The sequence below is a fragment of the Cricetulus griseus genome, chromosome 2 (assembly GCF_003668045.3).
Source record: "Cricetulus griseus strain 17A/GY chromosome 2, alternate assembly CriGri-PICRH-1.0, whole genome shotgun sequence".
NCBI lineage: Eukaryota > Metazoa > Chordata > Mammalia > Rodentia > Cricetidae > Cricetulus > Cricetulus griseus.
In genome coordinates, this window is record NC_048595.1 from 183,536,379 (window position 1) to 183,549,308 (window position 12,930).

The following is a 12,930-nucleotide window of genomic DNA, read 5'->3' on the forward strand; positions in this document are numbered from 1 at the left end:
TCGTTTAATTGGTCCAGTCAGGTCTCAGTTGAAAGAGACATGTTTTCTCGGGCCATAGTTTAGGATTTCATGCTGATCTGGTTGACACAGTTCAGATCAGCTTGACCTGCCACTGCAGTGGTTATCCTTTGATCTGGAGGCTAGGTTGTAATTTGACCCATTCAGATGGCTTTCCTATAACAGTCAAGCAAGACACAGTCAAATCAACCCATTTATCTTAATGTGCTTTTTGCCTGATTTCTTTCTTCCTTTCTTTCCTTCCTTACTTCTTTCTTTCTTTTTCTTCCTTCCTCCCATCCTCTCTTCCTCTCTTCCTCTCTCTCTTTCTTAACTTTCTTTCATTCTTTTCCTTCCTCCCTCCCTCCCTGCCTGCCTTCCTCCTTCCCTCCCTCTCTCTCTTTTATTCTTTCAGAGTGAGGTTTTGCCTATCTTTTGTCAAGGAAAAAAAAAGGAATCTGTATATCTGATGAACTTTGAAGTTCCATCTGGTGTTTAATGTTATTGTTCTCTGTTCTCACCATGGACGAGCTGAATCCTATCTTAAAGGTTCAACAACTATTCAGTCACAGACACCATTCAGTATACTGTGTCCTTATCAAAGATTTGGTTTTACAAAATGCTACCTGGAAACCAAGCCCTCTTAGCAGGTCTCCCTCCCCAGACTGCCTCCGCTGCTTCAGGCAGGGCTCCTGGGGAGAAACTGGTGAGCCCTGACATTTGTCACTGCCCTTTGGATACTCAACAGAACTTTTAACCTTGAAAAAAAAATCTGTTTCAATGATATGATTTTATGTGACAAAAGGAACACCACAGCCTCCTTAGAAGTCTGGGCATGTCGGACTTTCTCTTTATAAACACCCACGAGTTGGCAAAGAATGTGTGAACAGATAAACTTTAGTTCTATCATTTCTTGTGCCAGGAAGTTGAATCTTCCAGGATACTCTGAATGGTAAACACAGGCAAAAAGCCCAGCACAAAAGCAACATGGAAACATTATTTTGTTTGGGAGTTCAGGGGTTAGGAGGACTTTACTGAGGCTGGCTCTGGAATGCATTGCTTGGCAGGTAGGAAAGACTTGAAAAAGGAAAACATACCTGTGTTGAGTCTAAGCCTGCACTTTCAGGGTCTCAGCAAGGTGGCTGCTCTTTGTACCCCATGACCCTGACTAAGATGACTTTTGTTCAGTCATCAGAAGCAACCATTCCTAAAATGCACTTTTGCTTTTATTCCTCGGTGAACAGTTCTATTCTGTTCAAGGAAATAATCTGCCTTTGCATTGTGTATTCTGAGGGAAGATCAGCTGTGGATTGTTGTTTTAACAAACTGGAAGTCTGCCAACATTCTCTGGACAGAGGATGAGGACACTGAGGACAACACGTGATCTCCTTTGGCGTGGAGACAGAATTTAATCTTTTTGCCTCCCTTCCCTTTCCCCCCTCTGGATTCCAGTCCTTTCTTTCCCTTGGTACACAGTCTGTCTTCATGGAGGTAACTTAAGCTATCTCAAACAGCATGAATTAATAAAGGAGAGGATTTTTAAAGGGGGGGTGGTGTTGGGACATGGAACATTTAAAATTCTTTCTGGGGTACTTAGTTTAAGAGCATGGTGATTAATGAGTTTATGTTATCTACCAGAGAGCTTCTATCATGCTGAGGATGTGACAAGGGATTTATGGTCATGAAAACCCTGCAATCCATCCTGAGGATCTCAATCTATCAGCCCCACATTCATACCCAAAGCACTAAATGACATAGCCATAGCAATGTGAAAGTAAGATCATTTTTAAGAGATTATGGACTGCCAAAAGCAAATATTCTTAAAATACAGGGCAGGAAACTCTTTGCTTTCTAACCTAATGCGCTAGCCAGTGTACCGGTACCTCTGGCAAGTGTCTCATCACGAATATCAATCTCCTCTTGGAAAGAAAAGAATAAAATGCTGTGCAGATGACAACCACATGAGCAGCCTGGTAGCACTCAGCAAATTTCCTGTCATTTTCTCAGAACTGTGTTGTAGAGGATTGGCCAGGGATCCCGCAGATCTTCACTGGGTGAGTTGCTCATTGTATATGGCATCTTAGTAAGAGAAAATCTCCTCTTACTTTGGGAAAAACCCACTTGACTACATACATCAGGCAAGAGGACTCCTAATAGCCCAGTTAAAGGCCTCATTTATTCTCAGCCACAGAAAGGATGTATGCACAATGTAAAAGCCACCCCTTCTACCAAGTTGTGGGTGCTATATCTGTGAGCCTTGAAGAACACAGGTAGCTATGTTTTCAGAACTTACCCATAGTTTGCTTTCCAGAACCCTCTCTACACTATCCAGGCACAACATATCCAGGTGTCCCATGGGTGTACATGAGTGTTATAGGAAGATTGTATTTGAAATAAGCCTTCTCAGTGTGTTGAAGGGTGTTAATTGGCTTCCAGATGTGCTAAAGAAATTGGTGCCTGTAGATAGTAGACAACTGAACTTTGCCATTCTTTTTTTGGTAAAAGTAACAATAATTAGATCACATGTGTAGGCACAAAAACCTCAACTTCCATTACACCCTGAAATACCCTGATGAGTGAGGGGGAAAAGGGAGAAAAGTTAAACCTAGAAAAAGGAAAAAAGAAACAACAACCTTGTTTCGTAGCCTAAGTGGGAAAAACTCGTGTGTTTTATAAACCTATCTGTCAGGGTGGGGGCTGGGAAGTCATTGGTCTTTCCATCATGGGACCACCTCTAGATTCTTTGTGGGGAGTCATTTTGTCAAGGTCATCCACATGTCAGGCATGTGGGTGCCTTTGCTTTAAGTGAATTCATTTTTCAGTGTGTGCTTTGGAAACTAAGGAGCCCTGTGGTGACATATTTCACTGTAGGCAGCAGTTCGACCTCAGAATGTGGACACTAGCCTGGTGTGTTCTGAGACAGCACAGGCTTGTTACGTTGCCACTGCACTGCTGCTTTGGGGTACTTCTGCCTTGGAGAGAGGCAAAGGATGGAGAAACACAGCTAACTAAAGGAATCCCACAGGCCACAGAAGGCGAGTGGTAACAAGCCAGTGTGTGTATTCCGTCTCACAGTGTCAGGTTTGAAGGGGGTGGAGGAGGCTTGTTACTGCAACAAAAACTGTCTGTGCAGCAAATGGATTCTCCTCCCCCACCTCCCACAATGAACACTGCAGAAAATGTCATCTATCAAAAAGCTCTTAAAGGCAGTCCCTGATGAGACTGGGGGGGGGGGTAGGGCCTGTTATGACAACTGTGAGGTGGGAGGAGCTTCTATCCACCTAGCTGTCTGTTAAGCAGAGCATCAGAGACCCTTTAGATTAATAGGGTCATACTGTGACTGAACTCCTGTTGAGGCGACTCATTCTCTTTCTGTACCCCTCCCCTAAGACACCTCCAGATTGCCCTCAGGCTTGGCCTTTGAGGTCAAAGTGACACAGGGAGAAATGTCATTTCCTATTGATAATACCAGTATTGTCTTTTTTCTCGTGTCAGAGTTTCTGGCCTCACTGGTTTTGCTTGTGACCCAAAGTGATATATCATCTTCTGTACTGTCTCTCATAAGAGCAAAGCTAAGAAAACAGCAATGAGCCACTCCAGCTGAAAGCTCCTTGTTTATAGTTCACACTAGATCAGATTTCAGTTTCAAAGAAATAGTAGAATGTCAATCAACTGTCTCTACCAAGTATTATGCTCTGAGCACTAAAATGCTATTGTTTTCTTAGTTTAGTTTGGTTGTTTCTTTTGTCTCTGTGAGTGTGTGTGTGTGTGTGTGTGTGTGTGTGTGATATATGCATATACCTATGTGTTAGTGTCCTCACCTATGCACCCACATGTGGAGGCCAAAGTAAGTTATCAGGAAGATAGTGAATGTTTTCCTTTATTTGTCTCTACCCTAGTTTTGGAGACAGGGTCTGTTGAAGGTCTGTTGGCTAATTTGTGTGGCTAGTAGCCTCCTAGCATCTGCCAGTGTCTACAGTGCTAGGACCACAGATGCATGTAGCCTTGGCTGGCTTTTGCATGGCCCCCTTGTTTGCATACCAAGTGCTCTTATCTACTGAGCTATCTCCCCAGCCCAGTTTTTCATACCTTGGCAAGAAAGTACTGAATTTTTTTTCTATCTTTTCAAGGAAAAGCTTTTTTTTTTTTTATTCCTATCACCATAAAAGGGGAAATCAGTTATTTTTGTTACATAACCTTCAGAAAAGAAATAGAAACTCTGTAAGAAAACAACCCTTAACAGCAGAGATCCCATAAGACAAAGAATGGAAAGAGTATGTCACAGGAAAAAAAATTTGATAAATGTTTGTTCTTAGGCAGGACTGCCAAGAGCAGAAACTGACCAAACCACACAAACAAGAGTAAAGAACTTGAGCTGTCTTATTCAGTAGTTGGAGGCTTGTCACCACTCACATGGAATATTCTCTTGATAACAGTAAGGAGAGGAGTCATAAGTCTAGCTATAATGCCCCAACCAGCCTTAGAGGTGCCTGGGGAGAAATGACAATTACTTTTTATTGTAATTTTTACATTTTGGTGTGTGTGCAGTGCCTGTGTGCTTGCAGTAAGATTGAATTTATCTTGATTACCTATCTGTGGGCGTTTCCTAAATTTGGCACCCAATATCAGCATCTAAGAGGCCTTACTCACTTTATCTTGGCCTCCTAATTGTGGAGGAAAAGAAAACAAAATAGAAAGTGGATCTATTGTCAGGAAATGACTTCTTAAGATCAGCAAGCCTGGCGTGCAGGTTTGGTTCCACTGGTTTCTTTGTGTTTGTGAACAGGATCCCACATTTTCCAGGCTTGTCCAGAACTCGCCATGTAGCTGAGGATGACCTTGAACTTCTCCACTCCCATGTGCTGGGATTACAGATGTGCACAATCACACCTGGCTGATGAGGTGCTAAGGATCAAACCCAGTATTTGTGCATACTAGAAAGGCATACCAACTAAGCCTCGTTCTGAGTCCTAAAGACTAGTTTTAATAGTTGGAATTAGCAGCTCTGGTTTCCTAAACCATGCTAAATTTTATGAGAGTCTGGACTGTTTTACATAAAGTAGTTGACACATTTTAAGATAAGGTGTAAGGATTTGTCTTTCTTGCTTGCTTACTGCCACTACTACCACACCCATTTTCTGTTAAGTACAAATTAATTCACTTAATCTTCATGTCAGTCCTTTGAAAAAATATAGGACATTATCTAAAGTTCAGAGGTAAGATGCAGGAACAAAAATAGAGAGGAACAGCACTGCTGAATGCAGTGCAGCTAACAAGTGATAGAACTAAGAATTAAAGCAGAATTTGTGGCATGATTTATCCCAAATGAAGCAGATTGGGTGGATACCTTAGTCAGCTTACTGTCACTATAACTAAATGCCTGAGGTATCAGTTGAGAAGGATGAAGGTTTAAATTTGATTTCAATTTTAAATTTGATGTTGATTTCAATCATGCTTACTTGACCTTATTTCCTTTATACCTGTGGCTAAGTAGTATATCATGGTAGCAATAAGAGGCCTATCTACCTCATTATAGCCAGCAAGCAGAAAAAGAGGAGGAGGAATAGGACTCGGGAGATATCGAATAGCCTCTTTGAGGGCATGCTTCAGCTGATCTAACTTCCTTCCACTAATCCCCACCTACCAAAAGTTCTACTACCTCCCAATACCACCATGTGGGTAAGCATCCTATATTTGGGCCTTTAGGGGTCATTTACTCACACCATAGTAATGCCCAAAGGAAACCTCACATCCCCACCTCTCACCCCACCCCCTACTCGCAGCAAAGAGTTCTGCAAGCATGGAGATGCAAGTATGGAGAGCAGTTATTCAGTGGATGAAAGTAGACAGTCTGAAAAAGACCAGCTGTAAACGGAACAAAAAGTTAATCAATGCTATGTTATACAATACACATAAATAGAAGGAAGAGCAGACAGCCCTGAACATGAGTGGATAAGACACATAGATAATATACAAGCCCTGTGGGATGTGAGGTGCCTAAAGGACTTAGAAATGAAAGCAGTAACACAGTATGGGTTGGAAGCACCTTTCTCTAGAGACTCCTGGATCAGAATCCCAGATCTATGGTAGAGGAGACTTACAACCACATGGCTGCCCTGTGCTCTAGTTTATATAATATGTAATAGTAATAAGAAGAATATGCTACAACATACTGTATATAAAATATAAAATACTATATAAAGTATATTATATTTGTGAGATACATATTTCATATATATAATGACAATATGGCCCACTTATATGATTAAGTTAACTTTTTTTAGTTTTTTATTTTTTATATATTTGAATTACAAACAAGATTGAATTATATGACAATCCCAGTTCTCTTCTCCCTCCCTTCCTCCCCTAGCACTTTTATAAAATGTTAAAATTATTATCATATGGGTAGTGTAAATATTGTTTGATGTTTACTACTAGAGTGTTATATCACTATACCTGAAAGGAATACAGAGAAAACATAAGGGAATGCAAAATCAACTAGAATTCATAACAGAAGAAATACACTTCAAGTCAGACAAGATGGCTCAGTGGGTAAAAAATGTTTCCTGCACACACCCGATGACAGATAACCTGAGTTCAAAGCATGGAAGCCACAGTGAAAGAAGAGAATGAACTCCTGAAAGTTAGTCTGTGATTCCTATTCTAGTAACATGGCACACTCACACTCATACTCACACAAACATGTTTTACACACACACACACACACACACACACACACACACACACACACACACACACACCTATATATGCATGTGTGTGCAAATAATAATAATAGATTTTAAGTTTTAATTATATACTTTAAATGCAGAGTTACTTAGCTAACCCTGAGCAGCTGAAGTTTTACACCAGGAAGGAAAGGATCTTATAAGTTAAGATTAACTTAATTACAGAGAAATATAGAAAACAGACCAATGCCTGCACTCCTTCATGAATAAACTGCTTTCTCCATGTTGTTGATGTCTGAAAGTGGACCAATCTCCCTAACTTTTTTCTAAACTGTATTTCCAAGAGTGTTTGTAAAATAAATAAATCACGTTTGGAAAAGAATGTTTATATGTGAAAGGTTTTGGAAAATACAATGTTCCCTTCCAATGGGGAAAGGGAGACTACTGGTTTGTTTTCCATACAGTAAAGATGCTTCTGATTATAGAAGACTCCAGAATTCTCCACCCTTACACACACCATCACAACCATGGCACCTGCTGGCATCAGGTGCTCTCTGTGGCACTATAGGAACTCAGTGAGGTTTGGGGAACTAGGGAAAATGTTAATACTGTTAGTATTGTTAATACTATTGTCATTGCTGAGAGCAAAACAAGGCCCTCTGTGTCTGACCAAGGACCTCATGCTTCTGTGAAGATGAATGAAACTGTGACCAGGTAGTTTGTAAAGAGTGACATGTTCAGAATTATCATATCCTATTGAGTAAGTCTTTCATAATCTAACTACATCAAATGATACAATGCCATGCAAGGCAATTCAATATTTTATAAGTGTCTCGGTGTTTTGATATCAGAATATTAAGTATATATAGTTATTTCTTTCCCTAATAGGCTCTTTAGAAAAATCTGTGTCTGTAATAAAATAATAATTAAAGGTCTATGCTAGTGAGCACAGATGCCTAAATGTAGGACATTCAGAACACAGCCACTGTCCAGGGTGTGTCAAATAAAAACACCGTAAAGTACAAATAAAACCACTGTAAAATACAAATTCCACTTTTCCATCTGCCACATTTGGATGAGGACATAGAATCAGAATACATGAGCATTCAGACCTGAGGTCAAGACAGAGCCAAAGAAGAAAAACATCAGCAAATGGTGAGTTCAAGACAATTTCTGCATTGTTAACTCTGACTAGAACATGACACTGCAAGGGGTCACATTTTTTAAAGATTATTTAAAGACTCACGTTTGGAAAAGAATGTTTATATGTGAAAGGTTTTGGAAAATACAATGTTCCCTTCCAATGGGGAAAGGGAGACTACTGGTTTGTTTTCCATACAGTAAAGATGCTTCTGATTATAGAAGACTCCAGAATTCTCCACCCTTACACACACCATCACAACCATGGCACCTGCTGGCATCAGGTGCTCTCTGTGGCACTATAGGAATCCAGTCAGCTGATGGTTCTTCTAAACTCATGCCATGAGCTCAGAAAGCAAACACACAAGGTACACACTCTCAGTACCATAGTCGTGGAAGGGATCTGGTGTTCTCCACTCCACAGAAGCTTGCCTCTTCCAGGGATAACATGGTTCTGCCATCTGCCCATTTGTGAATGACTTGTAGAAACTGACATCTAAAATAGCTTAGTGGGGATAATTAAACCTAACCAGTCTTGACTTCTTTCTCATATGTCATAATAAAAGGGTGAAATTATCTGCTAAACATGGTTGTTTTCCAAAGTGGGAAACATAAAAATGTAAAGAGGTGACTTCTAATGTTATGACAACAACATTTTCACCAAGTATACCAATGAACGAACATGGTGCTGCTGAGAGAGCTCCCATTGCCCTACCCCAGGGAGGTGCCTTCTTTCCTCCTCCACTTGCCTTAGGCATTATCAAATATACTCACCTTGCCAAAATGACAGGACTTAACCTCTGTTTGATGTTGGGAATGGAGAGAGCTGTAATTACAAACAGAAGGATATGAGTCAAAGTGAAAAGGGCAGGAAGAAAACTTTCATGTTTCAGCCTCTTGGTGACCAAAAGTTAAGTTCCAAGTGTGGCATCTATTCCTGGAGGAAGGAAACCAAACTGACCATAGATACTTTAACTGGAGAAAGGATAGATATTTACAGGCTGAACATTTACTCTAGGGTTTTTACATAATCACCCACAGCCACCAGTGCCTAGTACCCGTCTGAAGCAACTCTGCTACAGTCACAGAATCGAAAGGTAAGTCATTCAAGAGGGTCTTAAGCAGGAGGGATTTAGTTCTCACAAGCAAAGATTTCAGCTCCACATATATCAAAATTCTGTCCTGTGAGTGGATTTTAAAGGGACTCAGGTGGGACCCATGAAGGATCATTGAACTTGGTTGTAGAAGTGAAATGGTTTAAAGTTGCCCAGAAGAGACATAGACTTCTATCTTCATGCTTACAAATATACAACTCTCAAGGAATGCTGTCTACTGCAATGTGTCTAGATGACAGAGCTTTGAGAAGTGGGCACACAATGGGTATCACAGTCAAACAGAACAATCACTCTCATTTAAGAAAGAACTTGAATTTTTTGCTTGTCTAGAATTTTTTTCTCCTGTATTCTATCTTTCACTAAGGAATGTTTGGACATGCAGGAATTCATGACAAGTTTCAGACTGTACCTTTTTGGTTGTTCATGTTTATATGGATGATTTGGGCTTGTATCCCATTGACTAGCCTAACTGGTATTCCTCGAATTACAATTTAAAGTTAATTATATATGGTCCATACCAAAAGCTTACCTTTGTTGTCCAGCATATCCCAATGATAGAAAAAATAGTAAAACAAGGTCTAGAATCATCAGGAGCCAAATCTGAATTTTCTTAGGTTTCTTTACTTTGTTTTCTACCTAACAGTTTTTTCCTTGAAAACAAAATCATGTCCACCAGTGTGTTGTTGCATGTTCCTAGCTCTGAGTGTTCTATCCCAGGTGATAAATGCAAAACAATATTTTTTATGTTATTTACTTATTTATTGGCTGGTTGGTTTTTTTTTTTTGAGAGAGAGAGAGAGAGGGTTTCTGTGTATAACAGCCATAGCTGTCTTGGAACTAGCTCTGTAGACCAGGCTGGCCTCAAACTCATAGTGATCCTGCCTCCTGACACAAAGCAAAAATTTTGAAAACTCAAGCAAAACGTTTTGTTGGTTGTCTTGGGCCTTGTGGCCATTTCCAGGGCCATACATGAGTCAGGGAACTGTGGGTAGCAAGCCCAGTGACAAGGGAGTAGGAGTCTCCAAGAAATGTCCTCAAGCCCTCACTTCTTCCTGTGGTAGGGAAGGTACTGAACACAATGTGGCACATGCTACAGTCATCTTTGATCCCAAAATGTGATTTCTTTGGTGTCAGTTACTCTTGGTTTTAAAAAATGGAAAATTCTAGACAGAAACCATTCGTAAGCTTTTGGTTTGTTTTTACAGAACCTTATTCTGAGTAGCATAAGGAAACCTTGTTCATTCTGCTGTTTCATATCAAGAGAGAATCCATCATGCAAACTGTATAGCCTTTCTGCCATCTGCCACCTGGTAGGTGTCTAAAGTTATCAGAGGGCTACCATAATATCACAAAGATCTGTGCAGATCAACATGAAATGCAAAGATAGTTGTGCTGATAATTTTTATAATATATTGTTGTAAATGTTAATCTCTTATTTACCTAACTTATAAATAAAATTTTATCTGGAGTATGAATGCACAGAAAAGCAAGGTACATGCAAGAAGAGCCTAGAGAAATGCAAAGTGATCCATGTGTGAGAATCATTAAAATGGCACAAATAAAACCAATGGCTTCCTCCATACATTGTAGATGACTTGGCACCCTATACACACACACACACACACACACACACACACACACACACACAGGAAGTAGGTGGGGAAAGTCTGGCAATGCTAATAAAGATCTTTTTACCTAGTCAAGAGCAGAAAGATGTTCAAAAGTTTCTAAGCTGGGTACTTTTTTTAAAATCAAAATCAAATTTTCACAACACTATAACTGGTTTGTCAAACTTTGAAGAGGAGGAGCAAACTCTGGAAGCCATACAGAGCTGTCTCTGTGTCTGCCCTACTGCAAAATCTTGGGATTCCCAGTCCTTCCCTTCTCACTGCCCTGAGAATGTTGGAACTACTAGTTCCAACAAATACTTGGACTTTCAGATGCCCAATGAAGGGCTTACACATCTATCTACACTTTTAATCTTACAGCCTGGATGGACACTAATCTTAGTTTTTTCACAGAAATCAGTTTATTAGAGTACAATCTTAAATTGAGAAGACATTTTTCCCCCTTAGGTGTGAAAATGGAAGCCTCTGAACTAAGTTTATTTCTGTTTAGATAAAACAAATGGTCACATCACAAGAATTTAGCCAAGCACACTGCTCCCATCAGATCAATCATAATGCAACTGGACCTTCCCTGCCACCTGGTGACATCACAGCCACTCTGTGACCATTGCATAGACATTGCTCTTGTGCTGGAAAAGATGCTGGTGGTCACAAATCTACCACACTTCCTGCTGAGAGTTTAGCGTGTACTGGTATGAACAGTATGTAGTATCTGATGATGATGGCAAATGACTGTGTGACAGTGTAATTATCTTACATATTCAATATACTATACTTCCTATTGATTCTTCAATGTAAACATCCACTTAACACAGAAAGGTTTAGTGTAAAATAAAATGCCATGTAACAGCAGCAGCAGCCTCATGCAACTTATGTCTGCTTTGTCTTTTACGCACATCTAGAGGCCACACTATCATCGACTTCCTCCATTTAGGCTGGTGTAAATATTCTCTATAATGTTCACACAAGGACAAATTGCAGTTGTCACCAGGTACCCTGTTATTAAGACACATGTGCAACATCAGTTTAATCTTTTGGCTAACAGCTGATCAAATTCAGAGCTGAGATATTCCCAGCTTCATCTCCCTTTCTCTCTATACTAGAGTAATCTCACTTCTAGTATCTGTGAAAAACTTTAAAATAGCACAGGACTAAATAAAACACAGTATGCTCAGTTAGGTTCCAGAAAGGAGAAAGAACATTAGTCAGAAAATCAGTGAAATTATAACTGTTAAGTTTATAATTATATACCATATTAATTGATTTGCCTTGAAAAATATCCCTTTGTGTTTAAGATATTAACAGTAAGGAAATGAGGTGACAGGTATATGGAATTTCTCTGTGCCAACTTCACAGGTTTTTCTGTAAGTCTTAAGTTATTCCAAAATAAAATGCTTATATGAAATCTAATGAGAAAGGGACTCTGAATGGAGGTGTACAAAGAGGATAATAAGACTATTCATGAATCGATGGGGGTTGTGGTTGGGTCATTGGCACAAGGGTTGACCATACTACTCAACCTACTTTGAATTGAGTTAGAAATTGTTCATAATAATGAGTTGAGTAAGTTAAAAATAACACTAGTTGGGATAGTTTTATGGTCTCCATACTGCCAGGGAATTCTGAAGTCACTAATGGAACCAGAGGTGGAATGAGAGACAATATAAGAAAGCCCACTTGGGTATGACCCTGAAGGCCAATCTGTTTGAAGGTCCTTCTCATGAAATTGGAATTGTTCTGGGAAAAGTAGGGGTGGAAGCCAAATAGCCAAGCTCTTCTATCAGGGAATATCGTAGGGTTCAGCTCATCAAGAATAGCAAGAAGATCCCAGTGTTTGTGCCCAATGATGGTAGATTGAACTTCATTAAGGAAAATGATAATGTTCTGGTTGGTGGATTTGGTCGAAAAGGTCATTCTGTAGGTGACAGACCTGAAGTCTGCTTTAAGGTTGTTAAAGAAGCCAATGTCTCTTTGACCCTGTGGAAGGCAAGAAGGAATGACCAAGATCATAAGAGCATACATTTTTGACAATGGAAACATAGTAATCAATTTTCATATTCTGAAAAAATAGTAGTTTTTCCTATGCTCATATAAGTTACATACACTTTTAGTAGTCAGAAAACATGGCTCTTATTCCATTTGCCTTCTTCTCCTTGTAGATATTGATTACTTCCATGGTGAAGCCAATAGGTAGTGCAGAAAGATTAGGGAAAGCATAGAGTGAAATGCGACATTTTTTTTTATCAGACTACACGAAATTATTCTTCTTTTATACCTTGTTTTTTGAGATAGGGTTTCTTGTGGCTCTCCTGTAACTCACTCTGTAGACGAGGTTGATCTCAAACTCAGAGATCCATGGGCCTT

The 12,930-nt window shown here is 39.8% G+C and overlaps 1 pseudogene; it reads left to right on the forward strand.

Moving 5' to 3' along the window:
- Nucleotides 1-8,505: 8,505 nt before the first annotated feature.
- On the forward strand, nucleotides 8,506-12,578 carry LOC103161372 (annotated as a pseudogene).
- Nucleotides 12,579-12,930: the final 352 nt, after the last annotated feature.